The 17,009-nt window shown below is 35.9% G+C and overlaps 1 pseudogene; it reads right to left on the bottom strand.

The window, feature by feature from the left end:
* Positions 1-14,989: 14,989 nt before the first annotated feature.
* On the bottom strand, positions 14,990-15,089 carry LOC122100225 (annotated as a pseudogene).
* Between the last annotated feature and the right edge of the window lie 1,920 nt (positions 15,090-17,009).

Raw genomic sequence — 17,009 nt, 5'->3', positions numbered from 1 at the left:
AGGCCCAATTCATGAATGGTTGAGTGTTAGCATGCCATCCTGTGGCAAATTGAGCTGACAGAGTGTTCCTAGGACCTCAGGTCAAGCCCCAGGAGTTACCAAAATAAGAAAAGATTGACATGCAGATGGCAGTACGCTAATAAATATATATCTTTATAGAGTGTCAAAGATGTCTACACATTATTCACTTATATAGACTACATTCTTACCAATTCCTGGGTATTAATTCTGCCTCAATGTAATTAATAAATTGTTTTCATCCGTAAACTATTAATGAAATCAGTGTCCTGAAATTATTGCATTCCTTTAAGTAATTATATTCTTTCAATGCTTCATAAATATTAAATCAAATCAATCAGCCTCCTGAAATTTTAATTTAATTTTATAGAGCATCTTCCATGATCAATTCATTCAACCGTGACATTGACAACATTCCATTGTTAATCCTGATAGTCTGGCAGCCTTCAGCAATGCAAGTTGAAGTACCCTTTGCAACAGTGTCACTCAGACCAATGAGGGTCACCATACAAAGGAAGAAAATATAAAATGGCCATATTTTTTCTGTGCATTGCTTTCCCTGCAAGGCCTGGGGGTCTAGGGTCCCAGGAGGAGCTGCAGATCTAGTGGCTGTACCTCAGCCTAGGGTGATCAAAGCTGAGGCAGAGTTGCCACGACCTGAGTTCAAGCACCGTATTGAGAAAAGTAAAATTAAAAAAATTTAGCTCCCTGGCTTGCAATTCACGATGTTTATTCTTCCAGGCTTTGGATTTGAACTCAGGATCTGGGTGAACCTACATCAATGGGGATGAAGATAAGAAAGTAAGGCCTGCTCACTAGTCCTGAATTCAAGCAACAGCCCCGGAAATATACTATTTATACACATTGTAAAGATAGGATTGATACTTACCTATAGATGTTCAGTCCATACATGTTTGGTGTGGTTGTTCTTGTATTTTTTGTTTATTAATTTATTTACCATTGATTGTACTATGATGAAACCCCTTCCATGTATTACATTGATGACATCCTTTCACAGAGCATCTAGATTTATAGAAATGTTCTCCATCATGCCAGGATTCTCAGGATCACCAATGATATTCAGAGAAAAGGAAACCAAGTTTCACACTTGGCTTCTTACTCCACGATTCACTTGTTGGTAGTGCTGGGATCTTAACTCAGGGCCTAGTAGGGCCAACTGGCCAATAAGTCAAGGTGAACACACTAACCTGTGAGCAACTAATGAGCTAGGCCATTCCCAGGATCTGACATTGATCACCAGGGTGGTCCACTATAGTCATGAATTCATACTTTAAACATACGATCTATATTGACAAACATGTGTGTACAGCATCTTGTAGAAGTTTGGTGAACTTCTCCTTACTTTGTCTCTACTTCATGGAGGTATTTTGTATTTGACTAAGTAAGGTGACAGGTTTAACTGTGCTGACATGGATGACAACCTGTTCCCATGGTTATAGGGCTGCCTATGAATTCCCCTTCCTAGTTGAGACTCAGGACTTACACAGGAGAGGAAAACGTTTACAACAACTGGCTTCTGACAACAGGATGAATCTTTTGTGAATGCTGGGATTTAAACTCAGGTTTGGATAGCACTGTTGCACTGAGGAGGAAGGGGAAGCCCACCATCCTTGAAGACTAGAATGTCAGGCCTGGTCCAGGACCTGATTTGAAGCCCCAGCACTGAACAAAATAGCAAGCCCACCTTTTTTAAACATAGGATTTCTCTTTAACCTACAGGTGTGTTATGCATCTTGCATTCAGTGTATTTATACTTTTTATTAATTTTTTATTTATCTTATTCATGGATGTATTGTGCATTTTATTGAATATGTTGACAGATGTAACTGTGCTTACATGGATGACAACCTATTCCCATGGCTATTGAGTTGCTTATATAGCATTTTCCATCCTCAATGAGACCCAGGACATTCACAGAACAGGAAAATGTGTGCAACCCTAGGCTTTTCACATCAGAATGAATCTTTGGCAGTGCTGGAATTTGAACTCAAGGTCTAGCAGGTCCAATTGGTGAATGGATCATGGTGAGCACACCAGCCTATGAGCCACTAAGGAGTTAAGCCATTTCTGGGACCTGAGATGGAGTCCTGGTGGGGGCCAGTATAGTCATAAATTCATAATTAAACAAAGGATATATATTTCCAAATATGGGTGGGCGACATCTTGCATTTGGTGTAGTCATTCTCTTTATATTGTGTCTTATTCATTGATGTATTGTGTATTTTCTTTTTTTTTAATTTTTATTTTTTATTGTGAACATACTGTACAGAGGGGTTACAATTACATGGACAAGATAATGAGTACATTTCTTATCAAGCATTGCAGCCTCCTCCTTTGTCTACCCTTCACATGTCTTCCCAGCCTCCCCCCTCCCCGACCCTATCCTCCCCACCCACACACCAAAGATGTAAAGTTCGTTTTCGACATGAAAACTTGTACTTCTCATTGTTGTAACGGGTCCACAGTTATCCTTAAACGACTTGTTTTTCCCCTTCTCCTCCAAAAATTGTACTGACAGCAAATACAGTGAAAGCAGCGTTTATACTGTAGGGGAAGGACATACAAAGCAACAAAGAAATAATATTATAAATGAATTAGAAACAATTGCATGAAAGAAAAAAACATTTGAATACATATCTTAGGGTTCATTTCTCTAACATCACCTTATCTGACATTTTCTGCTTGACTCAGACATATACTAGATATTGCAAATAAGCGAAACCATGGGATCTATGTTTCTTTGGACTTGGCTTACTTCACTTAAAATAATTTTTTCCAAGTCTTTACATTTCCTAACAAATTGGGCAATGTCATTCTTTCTGATGGAGGCATAGAATTCCATTGTGTATATATACCACATTTTCTTGATCCATTCATCTACTGAGGGGCATCTGGTTTGGTTCCATATCTTAGCTATGGCAAATAATGCTGCAATAAACATAGTTGTGCTGGAAGCTTTAGTGTGGTCTTGTTTGTAAACATTTGGGTAAATGCCCAAAAGTGGGATTGCTGGGTCATAGGGGAGCTCTATGTGGAGTCTTTTGAGAAACCTCCATACTGCTTTCTAACGGGTTTGAACAAGTTTACACTCCCACCAACAATGAAGTAAGATTCCCTTCTGTCCACATCCCCTCCAGCATCTGTTGTTATTAGAGTTCTTGATTTTTGCCATTCTATCTGGGGTGAGCTGGTATCTCAATGTTGTTTTGATTTGCATTTATTTGATGGCTAGAGAGGTTGAGCATTTCTTCATGTGTCTATTGGCCATCCTTCTTTCTTCTTCAGAGAAGTTTCTCTTTAAGTCTTTAGCCCACTTATTTATTGGGCAGTTCTTTCTTTGAGGATTTCTTGTTGGAGGATTTAATTTTTTGAATTAGAAGTATATTTTAGATATGAGACCCTTGTCCGTTGTATGGCTAGTGAAGATCTTCTCTCAATCTGTGGGCTTTCTATTGATCTTGCTAGCTATGTCCTTTGCCATGCAGAAGCTCTGCAACTTCATGCAATCCCATTTGTCCAACTTTTCTTTGATTTGTTGTGTTTCTGGGTCTCAATTAAGAAAATTTCGGCCTGCACCAAGGAGACCTAGGGTTTCTCCTGTAATGTTTCCAGAGTGTCTGTTTTGACTCTGAGGTCTTTGATCCATTTGGAGTTGATTCTAGTGCAAGGTGATATTTAACGATCTAGTTTTAGTTTTCTACAAGTAGTTAACCAATTTGACAGCACCATTTACTGAATAGGCTGTCTTCCTTCCATTCTATTTTTTTAGCTCCCTTATCATTAGATGTCTATAGGTCTGTAGGTTCATTTCTGGGTTTTCAATTCTATTCCATTGGTCCTGAGGTCTGTTCTTGTGCCAGTACCAAGCTGTTTTGATTACTATGGCTTTATAGTAGAGTTTGAAATTTGGTATTGATATTCCTCCAGCAGTGTTCTTTGCGTTGAGGATTGTTTTTGCTATTCGGGGTCTTTTATTGTTCCATATGAATTTTTGGATTGCCTCTTCTATTTCCGTGAAGAATGAGGTTGGAATTTTGAGAGGTATTGCATGGAATTTGTAGATAGTTTGGGAAGTATTGCCATTTTTGCGATGTTAATCTTTCCAATCCAGGAGCATGGAAGGTTTTGCCATTTTCTAAGTTCTGTTTCAATATCCTTTTTCAAGTTTTTAAAGCTTTCACTTCTCTTCAATCTAGTATTAGAATGCTTAGCTACAGCAATAAGACAAGATGCATACATAAAGGGGATCCAAATAGGGAAAAAGAAATAAAACTCTCCCTCTTTGCAGATGACATGATCTTGTATTTAAATAATCCCATAGATTCCATTCCCAAATTACTCAAGCTGTTTCAAAACTTTGACAAAGTAGCAGGGTATAAAATTAACCCCACAAAATCAATGACTTTTCTGTATGCCAACAATGAGAAAAGTGTGGATGAAATTAGGAAAGCAACTCCATTTGTAATAACCCCACAAATAGTAAAATACCTAGGAATTAACTTAATCAAAGAAGTGAAGGACCTTTATGATGAAAAGTATTGTGTATTTTCTTGAGTATAGGTTGACAGATATCACTGTGGTGATCTGGAAGACAACCTATTCCCATGAGTATAGAGTTGCTTATACCTTCTCTATCCTAGCTGAGAACCAGAATTTGCACAGCACATGAAAACAGGTGCAACGACTGGCTTCTCACATCAAGGTGAATTTTTGGCAGTGCTGGGATTCGAACTCAAGGCCTAGGAGGCCCAAATTCCCAATGGGTCCACGTGAACACACCAGACTGTGAGCCAAGAAGGAGCTGGGCTTTTACCAGTAACTGAGATTGAGTCCCAGAGAGGCCAAAATAGTCCTCAATGCATCATTGAAACATGGGATGTATATTTATATCCGTGTGTATACTGCATCGTATATTAAGTGTAGTTCTTGTCTTGGTTTTGTATGGTATTCATGGATGTATTGTGTATTTTTTGAGTATATGATGACAGGTATAACTCAGCTGACATGTATAACAACTTATTCCCATGACCACAGGGTGGCCCATGCATTCTCCATCCTAGCTGAGACCCAGGAGTTGCACAGGAAAGGAAAACAGGGGCAACAATTTGCTTCTGACATCAAGATGAAACTTTTGGCAGGGCTGGGATCTGAACTCGGGGCCTAGAAGGCCTAATTGGTGAATAGTTCCATATGAGCACACCATGAAGAGTGAGCCATGAAGAAACTAGGAATTGCCAGTACAAAGAAATAATCTGATAAATATGTTAGAAACAATTGCAAGAAAGAAAAAAATACATTTCAATTCTTAACTTGGGGTTCATTTCACCTATTATATTGATCTGGTTTAATCAATTCTCTGCCTTCACTACCAGATTATTTGAAGAATACATACAATAATTGCACTGAGAAGTGATTTAGAGAAATAATTCATATTGTTTACTTTTAATTTTTTGAGGTAAATACTTGGATTCAAATTCAGAGCCTTGCATTTGCCAGGCAGGCCTCTGACCACTTGAACCATGTCACATCCAGTAATTTTTCTTTGATTATTTTTGAGATAGAATCTTGTATTTGTTTATTCCTAAGCTACCTCGATAGTGAATTTCCTAGTTTATGTTCAACATAGGTAGCATGACAGCCACTCATTGGCACATCTAGCTTTTATTGATTGAGCTGGAGGTCTCTTTTATGTTTTCCAACTTGACCTTGAACTGCAACTATCGACATTTCTATTTTCAGAGTAGCTAGGATTATAGGTATAAACCACCTCATTTGACTTCTATTGTATATGTTTACGAAAATTTTGAAAGCATGAGAAAATCCTCTAGAGTTACTAACCATATCCTGATTCTAGGCGAGAAACTAATGATTATTCTGTCAAAAATTTTTGACATTATTCTGACAAACTTAAATTTTTTTTTCAAAATACCGTACAGAGGGGTTTCAATTTCATGGGTAAGGTAATGAGTACATTTCTTACCAAGCATTGTTGCCTCCTCCTGTTTCCACTTCTCATCCCTTCCCATCTCCCCTCTCCACCCCCCCCAACAGAAAAAGTTGTAAAGTTCCTTATTGGACATAATGACTTGTATAGCTCATTGTTGCAATGGGTCCGATGTATCCGTATTTAAAGGTTGGGTTTTGCCCATTCCCTCCACAAATTATAACAATATCAAATAAAATGGAAGTAGGGGTTTATACCATGGGGTAGGGACATACAAAGCAACAAAGAAATAATCTTACAAATATGTTAGAAACAATTGCAAGAAAGAAAATAAACATTTCAATAATTATCTTGGGGTTCATTTCACCTAACATGAACTTATCTTACCTTTTCTGCTTGTCTCAAAAATATACTAGTTTTTGCAAATAAGGGAAACCATGGGACCTATATTTTTGGGCCTGGCTTACTTCACTTAATTTTTTCCAAGTCTTTCCATTTCCTAACAAATGGGGCAATGTTATTCTTTCTGATACAGGCAAAGAATTTCATTGTGTATATCTACCACATTTTCTAGATCCATTCATCTAATGAGAGGCATCTGGGTTGGTTCCATATCTTACCTATTATAAATAATGTTTCCATAAACATAGTTGTGCTGGAAACTTTAGTATGGTCTTGTTTGTGATAATTTGGGTAAATGACCAAAAGTGGGATTGCTGGGAAATAGGGGAGCTCTATGTGGAGTCTTTTGAGGAACCTCCATACTACTTTCCAAAGTGGTTGAACAAGTTTACACTCCCACTAACAATGCACTAAGATTCCCTTCTGTCTGCACGTCCTCCAGTATCTGTTGTTATTAGAATTCTTGATTATAGCCATTCTAACTGGGCTGAGGTGGTATCTCAATGTTGGGTTGATTTGCATTTCTTTTATAGCTAGAGAGGTTGAGCATTTCTTCATATGTCTATCAGCCATCCTTCTTTCCTCTTCAGAGTTTCCCTTTAAGTCTTTAGCCCACTTGTTTATTGGGCAGTTGTTTCTCTGAGGATTTGTTGTTGGGGGATTTAATTTTTTGAGTTCCAGGTATATTTTAAATGAGACCCTTGTCCATTATATGGCTAATGAAGATCATCTCCCAATCCGTGGGCTTTCTATTGATCTTGCTAGCTATGTCCTTTGCCTTGCAGAAGCTCTGCAACACATGCACATGTGCGTGTGTGTACTCGCACATGCATGCACACATACCAAAACACAAATGAGTATTTCAATGTGAAGTTTATATTTTTTTATCTTGCTGTACTTTATTTCCCTGTATTATTTCACAAATTAACAAAATCAGCTAAGGACATATTTACATAAAATTCATCATGTTTTTCTAAAATCAACTCTCTTTTTGGAAGCCTGCTTTTATTTGACACAAAAGTAAATTATTCAGGAAGTCAATTCATCACTTTCAAGTCTATAGTATTAGATGATTTTTTAGGTTCCTCCTAGCAATATGATTTTGTGAAATCCTGCATCAAGCAATATATTTCTTTCACTAGAAGAGAAACCTCTGTCAAACAATTAATAATAGCTTATTCTCCTCTTGGCATTCATCTGTAGTTTTATTTTCTTCATATATTTCATGATCTGTCTGTGTATGCCAAAGACTGCCATGAAAATATAAACACCCTTCTCAGCGGTTAGCATGTGTATACCATTCATAGATAATGAAATTGCTTTGGAATAAATAATGTTCACCCTGACTATCTTGAGAAAGAAGAATTGGTTTCTCAGCACTTTAGGTAAGAACTTGAGGGAAAGAAACAAAAGGAAAAGTGAGGAACAACTCAACACATAGATTCAAATGAAATAAACAACCCAAGAAAACACAAATTAATTCATTACTCAAGAACCTGCAGGAAATGAAAGATTTAGAAAAAAAATCAGGTATGACAAGCTTATGAAATTCGTGACTACATGGGAGTGCAATGTTGTGAGGATAGTGGCAAAAGCCCAGACGGAACAGAACGTTCTGTACACAATGCCATGCACCTGTTATTCTAAATTCCAGGTAGAATAACATCAAGTGGACTGAGGCCAAGTTCATACACAAGTAGGAAGCCATTTTCTAGCTGAAAAATAATCAGGATTACTTAGGGCTGGGGGCATGACAAAGTGGTAAGAACACCTATTTAAGGGGAACAAAACACTCAATTCAAACTCTAATATTAGGGTTATTAAAGAAAAAAGCTATGATTTTAATAATTAGAACAATTGTAACACTTGAGTATTTGAGTGGGGAAAATCCATTAGAGAGATAGAATGAAACCACATTCCAATGGTCCTTTAGTGATAATGTTTAGTGGTACTTTAGGCAAAACAGAGTTACCTTGCAAATGAGCATGGATGTGCATTTGGGTGATGGAAATACTCTACTTACACAGGTGTAAATTAAATAGATTTTTTGGGGGTAGATTGTAGTTCTTGAACTAAGAGCCTGGGTGATGTCCATGAGCTTTTTCTCTCAAGGCTACCACTCTAATACTTTGATCCACAGTTCCAATTCTGATTTTCTGTTGGTTGTTTGGAGATAAGAGGCTCATGGACATTCCTGCCCAGGTTGGCTTCAAACCATGATAGTCAGATCTCAGCCTCCTGAGTCACCAGGATTCCAGGCATGAGCCGTCGATGTTTTTAATAATTTAGTAAATTGTATAGTTACAGAAGTTATAAATAATCATTGTAACCTGTGTATTATATGTGTATATGTATAGAACAAGACATACAGTTAGAAATATATTAACATATTTTTGCATCTGCAGTAGATTTATGAAATAATATTTCATTATAAAATAAAATGGAAACAAAAGTTAATAAGGAGCAAAACAAACGGAATTGTTATACATTTCTTTTTGTTGAATGGAATGTGAATTGTGAGAATCAGTTTGGGAAAACCATCACATTGCACATCATAAAGAAACACAATAAAAATCACAGTAAAAGATGTTAGAATTAACCACATGATAAAATAACAGGTAGAATTTGCCAAATGCTAATTGATTGTTTTTCCAAGTACTTTACCTATGGTATCTAATTTAATCCTCACAATAATTCCATAAAGTGGAACTACTTACATTTTTAATTCTCAGACGATGATATTGAAGTCCTCAGAGTTGGAATTACTAGTACAACATTGCACACATGGTAAGTGTTAGCCTGAGGTTCATCTCCCACTGTATCAATTAACCTCATTCTATTTTATGACAAAAATACCAGCACTTAGTCTACTAATTCTAGGAAAATTACCCAGAATTATTGTGTACACTCATAATATTTCACTTTATCTTTGTTAGAAAATAGGGAACTGTAATATGAATACTCAAAGTTCATAATCAATGAATACCTCCCTGGTGAAAAGAACTGCTAAAGTATAACATTCTTGGTTTCTAGGTAAAAATAGCAGAAATCATATTTTATCCCTTCACTCAACACTGACTGCCTGGGGACCCTATCTTTGTTTAACACTGTCTTACTGAAAGAATGACCTCCCCAATTTCTGATGGAAACAGACTGCAGGTCTTATGGACCAATCATTTCCACATTGTAGCTCAATTAAGTTGTTTACCATTAGAAGGATTTTAATTGCTTTTTATACCCAACATTTTTTTTTTGTCGGTCCTGGGGCTTGAACTCTGGGCCTGGGCGCTGTCCCTTAGCTCTTCAGCTCAAGGCGAGCGCTCTACCACTTGAGCTACAGCACCACTTCCGGTTTTCTGGTGGTTTATTGGAGATAGGAGTCTCACGGTCTTTCCTGCCCGGGCTGGCTTTGAACCGCGATCCTCAGATCTCAGCCTCCTGAGTAGCTAGGATTACAGGCGTGAGCCACCAGCGCCCAGCCTACCCAACATTTTGAGAGAAAGGTACTACTTTAAAATGCTATTAAAATAAGACATACAAAAATCACCTTTGACTCTAGATAAATATTTTACCTTTCATGTACCCAAAAATGCAGTCTGACCAATCATTAATGTTAGGAATGAGAGGATAAAAATCATAGACACCAAGACCTAAGTATGAATTAAAGCCTCTCCAACTTGTGAATACAATTGGTTTTAAAAGACATAAAGGGCTGGGAAGGTGGCTCAGTGGTAGAGCGCTTGCCTTGCATGCGTGAAGCCCTGGGTTTGATTCCTCAGCACCACATAAGCAAAAAGAAAAAAGCCGCAAGTGGCACTGTGGCTCAAGTCGAAGAGCACTATCCTTGAGCTGAAGAGCTCAGGGACAGAGCCCAGGCCCAGAGTTCAGGCCCCACTACCAGACCCCCTCCTCCCCCAAAAAAGACATAAATACTACTATATTTGTTCAAAATTTCTCTTGATGCTGAAGATTCAATTGTAAACTGTTAACAGTTGAAAATAACTCATTTTCTTGGGAGTAGGAAACAAAACACAAGATTAATCCTAATCCTTTCCAAAGACATTTATTTACACTACAAATTCACTCTTATAACTACAAAGATTCTAAAAATAACTGAATCATAGTGTCACAAAGGACATAATTTAAATTCATCATGTACATTCAAAGGACTACGCTAATAGAAAACAAAGTTATACTAATAATTAGCTCACCCAATTCACTTCCATTCTTTTATTCTATATCTTTCAGTTTCATAAGAACTGTCTTTTCATAAAATGATGCATAAAAAAATCCTATATCCCCACTTACATTTTCAGATTTTAACAATGTTTATTTCAGAAATGTCTTTAGCTGTGTAGTCAATGAACTGAAATAACACTAAAATATTCAACGGGTTTTCAGAAATTGCAAGACTCGCTCTGGAATGTTATTTCTATTGGAAAAGATATTCAAAAAGCCTTAATTGTTAAAGTTGTGATAGTTACTCCCACAAAAGAACTATTAATGAAGAAACCTTTGTATGTAAAATACAACTTCAAATGCATCCACAATCTGGAGGTGACACATGTTTTTTTTTTTTTGCAATGTGTATCTAACAAACATATCCACAATACTGATTTTCAGTCAATATGATGGGATATTCAAACCTTAAAAATACGGGATTTATTATCTTAGTGTGAATAGATATGATCTTACAAAGAAAGTTATTTTCAACAGAAATCCGGAAAGAGTTTATCCACCTTGAGTTTCACAGGAATAACCAGAGAGTAATACCTCTTTGGTCAAGTCAGTCAAACTCACTCCATGAGTATATCTTAAAAGTATAACCAATTTAAGAGGTCAAATACATATTTTGTACTGACAGTCATCTTACAGCAATAACTTACTACCCAAATATATGTGTATCTTATTGCCTAACATATACAAAGAGCTGAAAGTGATCTCTTTTATCTAACTTAATGTTGTAAATACTTTGATTATGATGATGTTATTATTTGACAAATAAAATGTAAAAAAGGGTGGTTCCACTGAAATGACAGGACGGAACACTGATAAATAACAACATTGCAACACAGCTCTTTTCAGCCTCACTCTGTCCTCATTGGCAAGCAACATTGCAAACGAACACACAAACACACACACACACACATACATACACATGTGCGCACATGTACACACACATATACATGCATGTCAAATTCGGGGTTTATTGTACAAAAAAGTTCAAGTAAAATATTAGTGATTAGGAAAAATAATAATTTGCCTTTTTACAAAATAATACATAATCCAGTCACCATGGTTGTTACATTTTACCTGTCTCTTCACATGTGACCATTTAATTTATTTTTAGTTCATTCACTCATTCATTAGTTTGGTGCTAATACTAGAGCTTGAACTCAGGGCCTGGCTCTTTCTCAGAATTTGTTATTTATTTTGTTTTAGTTTTCTCAAGGCTAGCATTTTACTGCTTATAATACAACTCCATTTCAAGCTTCTGTGGTTGCTTTCAATTAATAATCTAATGGACTTTTTTTTCTTGGTCTGGTTTCAAAGCACAATCATCAGATTTCATCTTTCTGATTAGGTAGGATTAAAGACCTGAGCCACCCGTGTGGCTCCTACTTTTTCCTATACTTATGTAATGCACATACTTATATAGTAATTTAAAACTGAAAGCACAGAAGCAAGATGTACAGTGATGATATTGTCCTGTCAGAAATTCAAGTTAGTAATGTAAATTTCTTCTTAAGACCATACACAAAAATATTTAAGAAGAAATCTAATGGGGTGTGTGTATGTGTGTGTGTGTGTGTGTGTGTGTGTGTGTGTGTGTGTGTGTGTGTGTGTGTGTGCTGTTGCAATATGTTCCACATATAAGCACTGTTCAGGGGTGTCCAGACATTCACAGTTATTGGATGAATATCTGCCTTGAGATACCAACTCATGGACAAGGTCTAGGAGTCCACTCTAGGCTTCCCGATGAAGAGGGGTATACTCATCCTCATCCCTAGTATTCATATGAGTGGCCTTTTTGGAAAGTAGTGTCTGCACTGTAGTAAGCTGCAAGGCAAGCACTCTACACTGAGCCACCTTCCCAGCCCAAGGATTAAGATTCTTGTCTGTAATTTGGTCAAAGCTATGTCTCTTTATGTAGGCGACTAAAAATGTATTTACTAATTTCAAGTAAATACATAAATTCTATTTCCATCTCTTTTAAAAAATAAAAAATTGTTTGCTCTGTAATTGATTAGAAGCATGGATTTTGTGGCTAGCTAGGTCATTGCACATCTGTGTCTCTTTTCCTCTCTCTCTTTCATGATTGCTCCATAATTATCCTAATTTATTTTGCTTTTATATTTTTGATTGCATCATTTCACTTTCTGCTCTGCCATTTCCCAAAACAGCACCACATAAACAGAAAAATCCAGAAGTGGTGCTGTGGTTCAAGTGGTACAACGCTTGCCTTGATTTGAAGAGCTCAAGGACAGTGCCCAGGCCCAGAGGTCAGGCCCCACAAATAATTTAAAAAAAAAAAAAGAATCTAAATACTTGATAATTCTACTAACAGATCTGACTGAAATCAGTTGAATCACACTTTTCCTGTACAATGAAGGAACAGGTCCAGGCTAGGAAAGCAGCTAGAGAAGGCAGCCAGAATGTATCTGTGACAAAACTTTGTGGAAAATGGAATCGAGGATTACTTACTGGTGATTCACTTGCGCTTGAAGCATGATTCTGAACTATTGCTTGCTGATTCTGAACTATTGCTTTGATCATTATATTCTCCAAGAAGAAAAAGTGAAATTTAATTGGCAGCAAAGGACTACAAATACATTTTGACTTCTCATTAAGCATCTTCAATCATCAAAATCACCTGCAGACAATAGATAGGCCTATTTTTATATGAAAACAAGTGTCTTTAAAAAACAAGAATTTAGGTAGTCATACAAAGGACTTCTATTTTACTACTGCATTATACATTTTTTATAATGTTGAATACCAACATTAGAAAGCTACTAGAAAGCTCTTAAAGACCATATGTTGAATAGTGAGTTCTCTTACACTATAACATGGTATTTCCCAAATCATTTACATAGAAGGCATTGTTTCCTATTTTCTCATTCCAAGAATAAGCTGCACATGAAGACACCACTGGTCCTCATTTTCACTCTGTGCCTTTGAATACTGAGGAAAATCTTTCCTCTGCTCTCTATCCATTCACTACTCTCCAGTTAGAATAATTTAGAATAGTAAAAATGGAAAAAGAGAAAATAAATCATGGTGAAAATACATATGCAAAAAATTCACCAGTTTTTTTCTGACTAGTTCAACCAATGTGAACTATTGGGGAAATACATGGACAACTCATTCCCACTGACACTCAAATTCTGATGAAGACAAGGAACAAGATGAAAAAGTGAGTGAATTGCAAGAAAAAAATGGAGTAGGACCCAAGCAAATTTCTTCTTTGGGATGCCAAAATTTATCGGCTTTCTATGGTGCGGATACTACTTTCCAAAAAGGCCACCCAGATGAATACTAGGGATGAGGATGAGTATACCCCTCTTCATCGGTAAGCCTAGAGTGGAAACTTAGACATTGTCCATGAGTTGGTAGCTCAAGGCGATATTCATGCAATAACTCTGAATGGCTGGACACCCCTGCACAGTGCTTATATGTGGAATAATACCAGAGTGGCTTCTTTATTATTTCATCATGATGCAGATACCAATCCCCAAACTAAAGGGCTCTTGACCCCCTTGCATCTTGCTGCGGGAATAGAAATAGCAAAGATACTCTGTATCTCCTTCTGTTGAACCATTATATCAAACAAGGTCTGGAGAACAACTTGGAAGAAACTGTATTTGATATTGCCAAAAGGATAAGTATGTATCACTACCTCTTTGAAGTTATCAAAGGCTGTACAAATTGTTCTCCTAAGTCGTTATGGTTTGGTTAAGTTTCTTAAATTTCAAAAATGCCAGTCCATCTTTTGTGTCCCTACAAATTGTTTTTTCACAATACAAAGCATCAGCAATATCTTACTATAAAAATTCATGTGTTCCATGGTATTCTTCCAAGTGAATTGCATGACTTTGATAACAAAATGTATTCAAGAGTTGTTTGTATACATCTATAATGATTCCTGCAGAGTTTGTGATTTTTTTAATCAGAAATAATTTTAACTTATCTGTTGTAATGAATAGTATAGAAACTAAAGATGTTCCGAGTGCATTTCTGAAAAAAGTATATCTATGTTTGTATAATGTCCATAATCTATTTCATTCATCCTAGATATAATACTTTGAATTCTACATTGTTATATCATGTATAGATTCATTAATAAATGTGACCTTTCAAATTGCATTCCATATAGAAGGAATTTAAGATTCCTTTTTTTACTAGGTTCTTATTTTATTTCTTTGGGATAAAATGGCAATGTTATCTAATTTCAAGTTTTGTAAAGGTTACCTTTCTAAGGTGAAAATTTAATACACTGATGTCAAACTAACCTTTAATTCTATGAATTACATGTATGTTACACTTGTATTTTTGTAATCAACTTTTTAATAACTTTTTTTCATTTCTTGCATCAGAAGAATGAAAAATATGGAATACTTCACAAATTTTCATATCATCCTTGTGCAAGTGCCATGTTAATCTCTGTATTGTTGTAATTTGGGTAGACCTGCTGCTGAAGCATGTAGCATACTCTAAATTTAAGTACGTAATGATATAATCTTTATAAAGGCATGTATCCATAGTTGCCTTTTTGTAACAAGGAACCCTTATTGTTCCTAAAAATGCTATTGATCTCATTTCTCTAAAAATCTGTGTATACTGGAAAAAACTTATATAGTTTGTTCGATTTCTCACATTTACAATTTTTTTGTCAATGACTATTTTGTCATTTTCATTTTAAATTTGATCATACTTTGAAACCTTTACAGATAAGTCCAAAGGTGGTGGCTTTTCAAGTACTTATTTATCAACTGAGTTAGCTTTGTGGAGCTAATGGACTCAAAGTAAGCCTTGCTTAAGAGCTACTTCTAACTTTCTGCAGCTTAAAATTTCCCAAATGAGGTCTTGCTGGGACAAATATCTACCTAAACCTTTACCCTTCTTCCATGTAGGAACAGACCAACCAGAATATCTTACCCTGACAGCATAGATTGTCTTAGTGGAACAAAGCTAATCTTAGTTACAAGGGATCATAGAGAGAAGAACAGTTCAGACAGAATTGTTCAGAATGGAAGGTATTTTATCAAAACATAATTGTTAATTATACTTATCATTTCAAAAGTAGCTAAAGCCAAGAAAGTGAAAAAAATTGTTCATATGCATGATTACCTACTGTCCTGGCCTGTCTATCATCCAACCAAGCAGGAACTTACACTTCTGACATTCTATCACCAAATATTTCCATAGCTCCTGGAGAAGTCCACATGTTTCTCCTCGATATTAGGCCTTAAATTGGTAATGTTTTAATCACAGTGTTTCCTCTTGCCTCTAGGCCGTAAATCTACAAATGGTAAAGCTTTAAGTCTAACTCTACCAAAAACTGAGGTAGAGGTAATGGAATAATACTTTAAAACAGAGTTGCCTTTGATTCCCTATACACAACACAACAATGCAAAACAATTTTTATATTATATATACTTATATATTTATATGTGCTGATTTTAAATTTCATAAAGTGAATCTTACTAGAATTGATAATTTGACAAATATATTGACATTTATTCCCATAAATAAATTGGAATATAAATAATTAGGTTTAGAATATATATTAGAATATAAAAAGTATTAATGCAATATCTTCGGTATAAACTTGTGATACCTTCTAAGTGTTCATGGTCTTCTGAATTCACATGGTAAAATAACAGTATTGTTTTCTGCTAATATATAAGGGATTTTATTCTGATGCTCTGTTTATTGTTTTAACTCGCTGGTCGCAAAGTGTTTTTCTCCATATTTCTGAAGCATTCTTACTGATTATACCCAAATTTTGCTGATATGATGTCTAAAAGCTATTATTTTTCTGCAGGACCCACGGGTCCTAGGATACCAGGTCCCAGTTATCTGCGTCATCAGATAACAAGGGCATGACTTCTCACATAGGCCCATGCAACATATCAACAGAAAATAATTGAAGACTCATCTCAATTTCTCATTTCCTATAATAATTCAGGGCCTCAATTCTTTACAAGAATTAGCAGTAATCAATTGTGAAATTCAAGGCAAGTTAAAATGAAAGATGAGATCACAAAATTTGAATGAAAGTACTGTAATTCAAACTTTCAATTTACAGATGACCAGCCCATATGAGTGAACAAAATCACAAATGAACAAGGTTATTTTTAATACCCCTCTCCTAATGATTAATGAAAGATTTCAGTGCAGCCAAAAATATAATTTCTGGAATCATAGATCCATAATTGGTCTACCAAGACTAGGAAAACTTGATTTAGAGGTCAAATATAATTTAGAAAAACATTAATTGAGAAGACCCTTAGTGCTTCAAAACACTGGTACTTCAGTAAAACTTGGTTCTGTAGTTTAAAAATGTTGTCATTCTCAAACCAATGATAACCTACATTTAATCTCCTGAAAGTATATTCCT

This window comes from Dipodomys spectabilis, unplaced genomic scaffold (genome assembly GCF_019054845.1).
Source record: "Dipodomys spectabilis isolate Male_0828 unplaced genomic scaffold, ASM1905484v1 ptg000570l, whole genome shotgun sequence".
NCBI classification, from domain to species: Eukaryota; Metazoa; Chordata; class Mammalia; order Rodentia; family Heteromyidae; genus Dipodomys; species Dipodomys spectabilis.
Note: the sequence above shows the minus strand (reverse complement) of the source record. Positions and strands in the feature narration are given on the sequence as shown.